This window comes from Antechinus flavipes, chromosome 1 (assembly GCF_016432865.1).
Source record: "Antechinus flavipes isolate AdamAnt ecotype Samford, QLD, Australia chromosome 1, AdamAnt_v2, whole genome shotgun sequence".
NCBI lineage: Eukaryota > Metazoa > Chordata > Mammalia > Dasyuromorphia > Dasyuridae > Antechinus > Antechinus flavipes.
This window is the reverse complement of record NC_067398.1, coordinates 449,345,000-449,352,575: the sequence shown is the minus strand read 5'-3', so window position 1 is coordinate 449,352,575 and position 7,576 is coordinate 449,345,000. Positions and strand designations below refer to the sequence as shown.

General features: G+C 38.9%; 1 protein-coding gene across 2 annotated transcripts in view; it reads left to right on the top strand.

Moving 5' to 3' along the window:
- The first annotated feature begins 6,396 nt into the window (after positions 1–6,396).
- The window catches only part of KCNB2 (potassium voltage-gated channel subfamily B member 2), a 457,934-nt gene continuing 456,754 nt past the window's right edge, over positions 6,397–7,576 (top strand). Inside the window, exons 1-2 of one of the 2 annotated variants that reach the window (XM_051970048.1) lie at positions 6,397–6,657; positions 7,172–7,449. The gene's annotated coding sequence lies outside the window, so the exon portion shown is untranslated. Of the gene's footprint in view, positions 6,658–6,731; positions 7,450–7,576 lie in introns of those variants that run through there. The other variant, XM_051970047.1, reaches the window with a different exon arrangement.

The following is a 7,576-nucleotide window of genomic DNA, read 5'->3' as shown; positions in this document are numbered from 1 at the left end:
GAGTACAGAAATGGGGAAAATTTTATACTCACTCATGTAATGCAGCTCTTCCCTTCAGAGAAAGGATTGGTTTGTTTTATCTGGGTTACAGTCTGATATGTCCACTACATGTTTTCCCTAATATGGATAAAACATACGACCCCACCCCCATACATCCCATATTCAAAAATGGTGGGAAATTCCTCTTCTGGGGTATGTTGTTTAATATTGTTTAATATTCCATTAGCCTATTAAGCAGGACTTGATCAAGTCAGGTCATTGACTCCAACTAGTATGGGCTGGATGGATATTATCTTAAGTTTGTGGTTTTTTTAAAAACCACCAAGGAGCCCTTCTGATTGGTTGAACCCACCTGTGCCTTCCTAGTTCTCCAATTTCTTGTTTGCTTCTATTGATCACTTAATTGTTCTGTGATTCCTAATTTTCCTTAACCTCTCACATTCTGAAAACCTCTTGGTCAGTGGTATCCGCTATCCCAAAGCCATGCTACCTCAAAGCTTGCAATACTGTGGAAATCCAACTTTTAAGCATTTCTCAAAACAATCATTTGTACTGAGTAACATGAGTATAAATAGTTTTTTTCGAGATAATTATAAGTATAATCAATGCATATAGAGAAATAATCATTTTAGTATAAAAATTTGTTTGTTTGGTTTTTTTGCTGTGGGTAAATAAAAAGTCCTCTTGTTTGTCAAACCAGGTAATACAAATTTTGGTATTATTCATATCTTCTTTGTGTGAAATAGAACTTTCTCTTCGAGTTGTTATTAATACAAAATACTAATTCAGATTAGTGATTGAAAAAAATTATAAGGAACTTCATTACCAGTAACAACAGGTTTTGAGAAACTCTACCAAAAAATAATCATACCCATTATTTTAGTAAAAACATTATGGTTATTTTTGCTGAAATTATAAATATTAAAATTGCAAATTATTTTATCAACAAAACTTATCTCAATTTTATGTTTATTTTGTTGTATATTTATAATTTGTTTTATTATAAAATGAAACAAATTCCTTTGCCTGTTTTGATATCTATTTATTGGTTGTTTAATATTTTATTTTTCCCAATTACATATAAAATCAATTAAATTTTTTAAAATGTTAAATTTCAAATTCTTTTCTATTCTCTCTACAATTCCTCCTCATTGTGAAAGCAAGCAATTTAATACAGGTTATACATGTGTAGTCATGCAAAACATATTTCCATATTAGTCGTGTTCTGAAAGACAACACATACCAAAAAAGAAACAAAAAAGGAAAATTAAGGTTTTTTTAAAGCATTTTTCTATCCGCATTCAGTCTTTTTCTGGAGGTAGACAGCATTTTTCATCATACATCCTTCAGAATTGTCTAAAATCATCATATTGCTAAAAATAACTAAATCATTCATAGTTGATTATTGTATGATATTGCTGTTACTGTGTACAATCTTTTATTGGTTCTGCTCTCTTTACTATGCATCAGTTCAAGTAAGGTATCCCAAGTTTTCCTGAAGCCAACCTACTCATCATTTTTTTTAGCACAAAACTATTCCATTAAAAACATTTGCTACCACAAGACATATCTGTAAAATGAGCTGAAGAAGAAAATGACAAGGCACTCCAGTAACTTTGCCAAGAAAACTTCAATGGGGTTCAAAGAATACAAACGTAATAAATTGAATAAAACTGAATAAAATAATTGTACAAAAAGATCTTTTCTTTTTTTTAAATCTCTTCAGGGTACAGACTTAATAGTGGTATTCTTGGGTCAAGAAATATGCAATTTTAAAGTCCTCTGGACAAAGCTCCAAATTGCTTTCCAGAACAACTGAATGAGTTCACAACTCTACAGACAATGAATAAGAATTTCAATTTTCTCACATCCCCCCCAATGTCTGTAAATTTTCCTTTTTTGTCACATTAGGCAATACGATATATAAAGGGGTGATACCTCAAAGTTATTTTTATTTTCTCTAATTTCTCTAATCAATAGTGATTTGAAACATTTTTTAAAATATGACAATAGTTGTTGTTTTTTATGTGACTTCATCTGAAAATTGCTTTCTTATATCTTTTGAACATTGATCACTTAAGAAATTCTTATAAACTTGCCTTAGTTTTCCATATAGTTTAGAAATAAAGTTTTTACCAGAGAAACTTATTATAAAAATCTTCATTTATATTTTCTAATTTCATATTTCCCTCCACCTTATTTTCCTCTGCATCTTACTCTCTCTCCTTTCATCTTGTCCATCCTCAAAAATGTTTTGCTTCTGGCCACCATCTTCCCTAATCTTCTCTCCATTCTGTCCCACTTTTCCCTTAATTTTTCTATAGGATAAGATACATTTCTATACCCCACAGAGTATGCATGTTATTATCTATTGAAAGTAAGATTCAAGTGTTCTCCCCTATCTTTTCCATCAAGTGTAATAAATTATTAGTTTTTTAAATAAAATATGAGCCAAGACAATTACTTGTACAGATTATTTTATTAAAAATGTAGGCAAGTTGCTCTTTTTAATAAAAGGGGGCTTTTCTACATAAAGTTTAGAAATCCTATTCTATAATATTTCCCTGAATTTCCAGTCTAATAAAAATGGAACTATGATTTAATAGGAGTTGAATAAAAAAATAGAAAAAAAGTAAGTTTAGCATGACTTAGTCTTTGTTAATCTATGAAGTTTGCCAGTGATCACTATTTTTAGATGTTCATAAATGTCTGTTTAGTAGTCTATCTTGTAATTTTTGCCAGGGCCAAGGAAGAGTCTTGGATTTGGATATCTTTATATATTGCTGAGGCAATTGCTGAGGTTAAGTGACTTGCCTAGGGTCACACAGCTAGGAAGTGTTAAGTGTCTGAGACCAAATTTGAACTCAGGTCCTTCTGACTTCAGGGCTGCTACTCTATCCCCTGCACCATCTAGCTGTCCCTTTTTTTTGTCCACCTTTAGTTGATAAATTCTTTTCCTTCTTTTTTTCTCATTTTTAAACTTGAAGGAAACATTGGGCATTTTTTCAGTCATCTGCATTCTCTGATTTCTCAGAGATGAAAAGAATTTAAAGATCATAACTATAATTTTTTTTAATGTCTTGGGATACCATTTGTGGAGTCTTAGAGATATTCTGTTCTTTTTTGTTCTATATATGGGCCCCTGATGTCATGTTGTACTTTTCCCCAGTTCTCCTTTTTTATATCTAAGGGGTTCTTTTCTCTCTCCTTTGCAAGATTCTTTTCCAGATCATACCCTCTAATAATAGGTAACTCTTAAGGTTCTGTGCTGAACACTCTTCTTCTCTTTTTTCTGTATTACTTCATTTGAAGATTTCATCAGCAACCTTGGATTAAATTAGTCTCTATGGTGATGATTCTCAATTTTCCATATCCTGCCCCAACCTCTCTGCTGATTTATAGTCTCATATCCTCCACATGTATTTCAAATTGAATATCCAGTAGACATCTTAAACTTTATACATCTTTATCTTTTCCCCTAAAAACTTTCCTTCTCCTAATTGTTATAGAAAGCTAACATCCTCCTAATTCCTCAAACTCAAAACTTGGGTGTCAGCCTTGAATCCTACCATCTCTTATCCCTTATATCAAATCTGTTGCCAAATCTTGAAAATTTCATCTTTATAACATCTCTTGAATATGCACTTCTCTTCTCAGACACTGCCATCACCCTGATGCTGATCCTGGACAATTGCAATAGTCTACTGGCAGTTTAATAATCCTCATTCCAATCCATCCTCCATTCAGATAGCTGCCAAAGTGATGTTCCTAAATTGTAGGTTTAATCATGTCAACCTGTTACTAAATCAACTTCATTGGCTTCTTATTGCATCTCCCTCCCAGGATCAAATATATAATCCTTTTTGGCAGTCAAAGCTCTTCAAAATTTAATCTCTCTCTCTCTCTTTTCCTCTCTCTCTCTCTCTCTCTCTCTCTTTCTCTCTCTCTCTCTCTCTCTCTCTCTCTCTCTCTCTCTCTCTCTCTCTCTCTCTCTCTCTCTCTCTCTCTCTCTCTCTCTCTCTGTCTCTCTGTGTGTGTGTCTCTCTCTCTCTCCCATCTTTCCAGTCTTCTTACACCAAATCATCCCCTATGTACTCTTCCACTGAATCTGTGACCCTGGACTCCTTGCTCTTTCAGGAATTAGGTAACTTGCTGTTCTGAGAATTTTCTCCTGCTGTCCCTTATGCTTATAATGCATTTCTTTCTTATCTCTACTAGCTTTCCTGCTTTTTTCAAATTCATAATAAAATTTCATTTTCTACAAGAAACCATTCCCAATCCTTTTTAATTCTAGTGCCTCCCCTCCCCATTTATTCAGCATATAGCTTATTTGTACATATTTTTTGGTTTGCTATCTCTCCATTAGATTGTGAGTTCCTTCAGGGCAGAAACTGTCTTTTGCCTCTTCTTGCATCCCCAGCTCTTAGCACAGTGCCTGTAGCATATAACAGGCATTTAATAAATGTTTATGGAATTATTGACTCATCCTGTATTTTCACAGCATCCTATTTCAATTTTTTTGTAATTCACCTACATATGCTGGAGAATGAGTGATGGGGCACATTCATAAAGTTAAAGAAATTGAATACAGAGAAATAGAATAGTCTCCTCAAGGTTCCATAACATGATTAGAATTTATCAGGTATAATCTGGTATAAAGAAATCTTGGCTCATGGGATTTCACTTTTCTGAAAGATATTTTTAACTATTATTATAAGCTTTATTCAAAAATCCTTGTAATAGGATGTATAATCACCCAAATATTTGAGTCTGTGATCTGGTGCCACTCTTCAATTCTGATCCACTTAATTTCCAGAACTTTGACTTCACTTCGAACTGAAGTTCCTTCATAAATTTTTATTTCAGTATTTTTTTCCAATTTAACAAATATTTATTAAATGTGCCTACTCCATATTAGGCATTTGCTGAGTGCTGAGGATAAAATTAAGAAAAAAAAAACAAAAAAACAAAAACAATTCATGCCCTTGAGAAGTTTACAGTCTGTTGAGGGATTATGACACACAAAAGGAAGCTGAAAGGGAATGAGAGGGTCGCCACCAGGAGGCATGACATTTTCTGGAGTGGGAAACCAGGCAGAGCAGCTGATAGAAGCTAGAGAGTCCTGCAAAGTTTTGAAAGTTCTGAACTTTTTGTAAAGGAAGGCTTAAGTCCTCCAATCAGTGGGGGAAAGGTGGTAAGTAAGCATCGAAAACTGAGTTAATCAGTTTGGTGGTAAAAAAGGAATTGAAACTAAACTGAATTCCTAATGAAAAATAGTGATTACTTTATCTGTAGAGAGTGGTAGCTGTCTTCACCTATCTGAAGGCCTGCATTGTGGAAGAGGAACTGGTTTTCCAAGCAGTTAGTGCAAATTGCTGAGAGGCAGGAAAACTTCCCAACCATTGGGGTACCTAAAAGTAGGAGGTACTCCTTTCGCTTATAAACAGTCTTTAGAGTGGAACTAGCTTGTTAGGGATTTGAAAAAAAGAGAGCCGCAGTCAGGTGTAAGATTAAAGACTGTCACAGAAGTCTCTTCAACAGATTTCCAGAATCAAATATAACACCCAAAGGCAAGTTAGGAGAAAACAACTTTATAAAACTAATTTAGAGCTAGAAAAGTGAGTTTCCTTTATTATCATCCTATCTCTAGTAAACTGAGCCAAGGACCTATAGGAGTACATTACTTATGTTTTAACATAAATAAATTTATCAGCTACTGTCTCTCACACCTCAACCACCCTACAGCCTTTAGCAAGGTAAGTGTTGGAGCAGTCACTGTAAAAGAACTTCAGAATACTCTTCCGGAAGCTAACAATATCCTCAAAATAAGACAATGAAAGCTCGAAGAAAGAAATCCCATTTGAAAGGAATAGCTCCACCCAGGCTAAGAGTTAAGGCTGGCCGCTTGTAATCCGTTTTACCCTCCAGACTTGGGGCGCTCAGGTGTTCAGAATCTCAGCCCATAAGATAGAATCTAACCGGTCTAAGGTAATATCCATCTAACCTTCTCAAGTGAGGACAGCCCTTATTTATGTTTAAACCTCCCATGGCTTCCTACCTAGAGCCCTAAAGTCTGGGTGATGATCACTGTGGGCCCCGTTCCATCCCTCCGCTCCCTTGCTCCAGCTCCCAAAGCCAAAGAGTGAGCTTCCCGACTCTATCCGAGGCGGGGTAAGGAAAAGCCCGGCAGTAGCAGGCTAGCAGAGAGGGAATCCCTCTTCGCCTCCGGGGAGCGCCTCGGGGCTGAGCGCAAAGCGGACGTCCCCCGCTCGTTTTCTCCGCCAGTACTGGGTCCTCCCTGACTCCTCCCACTGCCCTGACCCTCGGAGGGAAGGAAGGGCGGGGCAGGTGGGTGTGAAACTGAGCCCTGGGGTGAAGAGGAAGGCTGGGTAGGGACGAGCCTCAGCTAGGTGTGGGAGGTGTCCCGCCCTCTCGGAGCCGGCTCTCGACTCCTCCTCGGGGGCGCTCGCTCTCTAGCTAGTGGGGTGAGAGCCGGATCTGTTGCTGTCCTTGGTAGCACTCAATCCTCTTAGCTTCGTAGCCCCGACCCCACCCCACCTTAGTCTACAACCACCCACATTAAGAGCTGAAAATTAGGAGGAACAGAAGGCGAAGGTGGCAGTGGCAGCAGCCGCTTGTGGCCGCTCGAACCCCTATGTATGCGAGGAGGGCCGGAGGGAGGAGGAACCAAGGGGAAGGGAGGGTTTGTGGGTCCGTGTGTGTATGTGTATGTGTGTGTGTGTGTTTGCGACTGTGTGTGTGCGCGTGTTAGCCAGTGTCTGTGACTGAAGCTCGCTGCTTTCCAAGCTCTCCCTGTCTCTCCTACAGCTGCTTTTGGATCCATCCCGAACCTCAACACACACATACACACATACACACACGCACACACCCCAACAGCCACCAACTAACCACCCCCACCAGCTGCAGCAGCAACAGCCTCCGCCGCCGCCGCCTTGTCACATGCAGCCAGCCGAAGGGAGATTTAACAGCAAGGGTTGGCTGTGCCTCCGCTTTCCCTCCTTCTGCAAGGCGATCCTAGCCAAGCAACGGCGCTGATATGTTTTTATTTAATTTGTCTTCTTTCTTTTCTGGGAGGCTAAGGGGGTGGGGGGACAGTAGGGAGTGCGGACACTAGATGAAGGGAGCGATGAAGATTATTGTTCTTTTTAAGGATGTCTTCCTCCTCCTGCCTCCCCCTGCCGCCTCTCCATTGAGCCTTCCTACAAGAGAAGATGAACCAGAGTCAGAGATGTAGAGAGCAAAAAACAACACGAGCTCCATCCAGCTAGGAGGACCCTCCTCTCCTTGGAGGGGAGGGGGATTTCCAGCGACACATCATTGGTGAAGGGAATCGCAGAGTGAGCAGCCCCCTGAGAGAGGGGGGAATCCCACAGCCCTTTGTGGTGCACAAGCCAGTGCTGACTGCCGAACGTGGTCTGTTTGAGCAAGGTAAGTGGCTGGGGCATTTCTGCTCCCCTATGAGGGTCTTCCTTTCCAAATGAATCATCGCATCAGGCTAGCCTGACTTGAGTTGCGAAAGGGGGTGGAAACTGCCATATGGCGCCGAATGGACTTA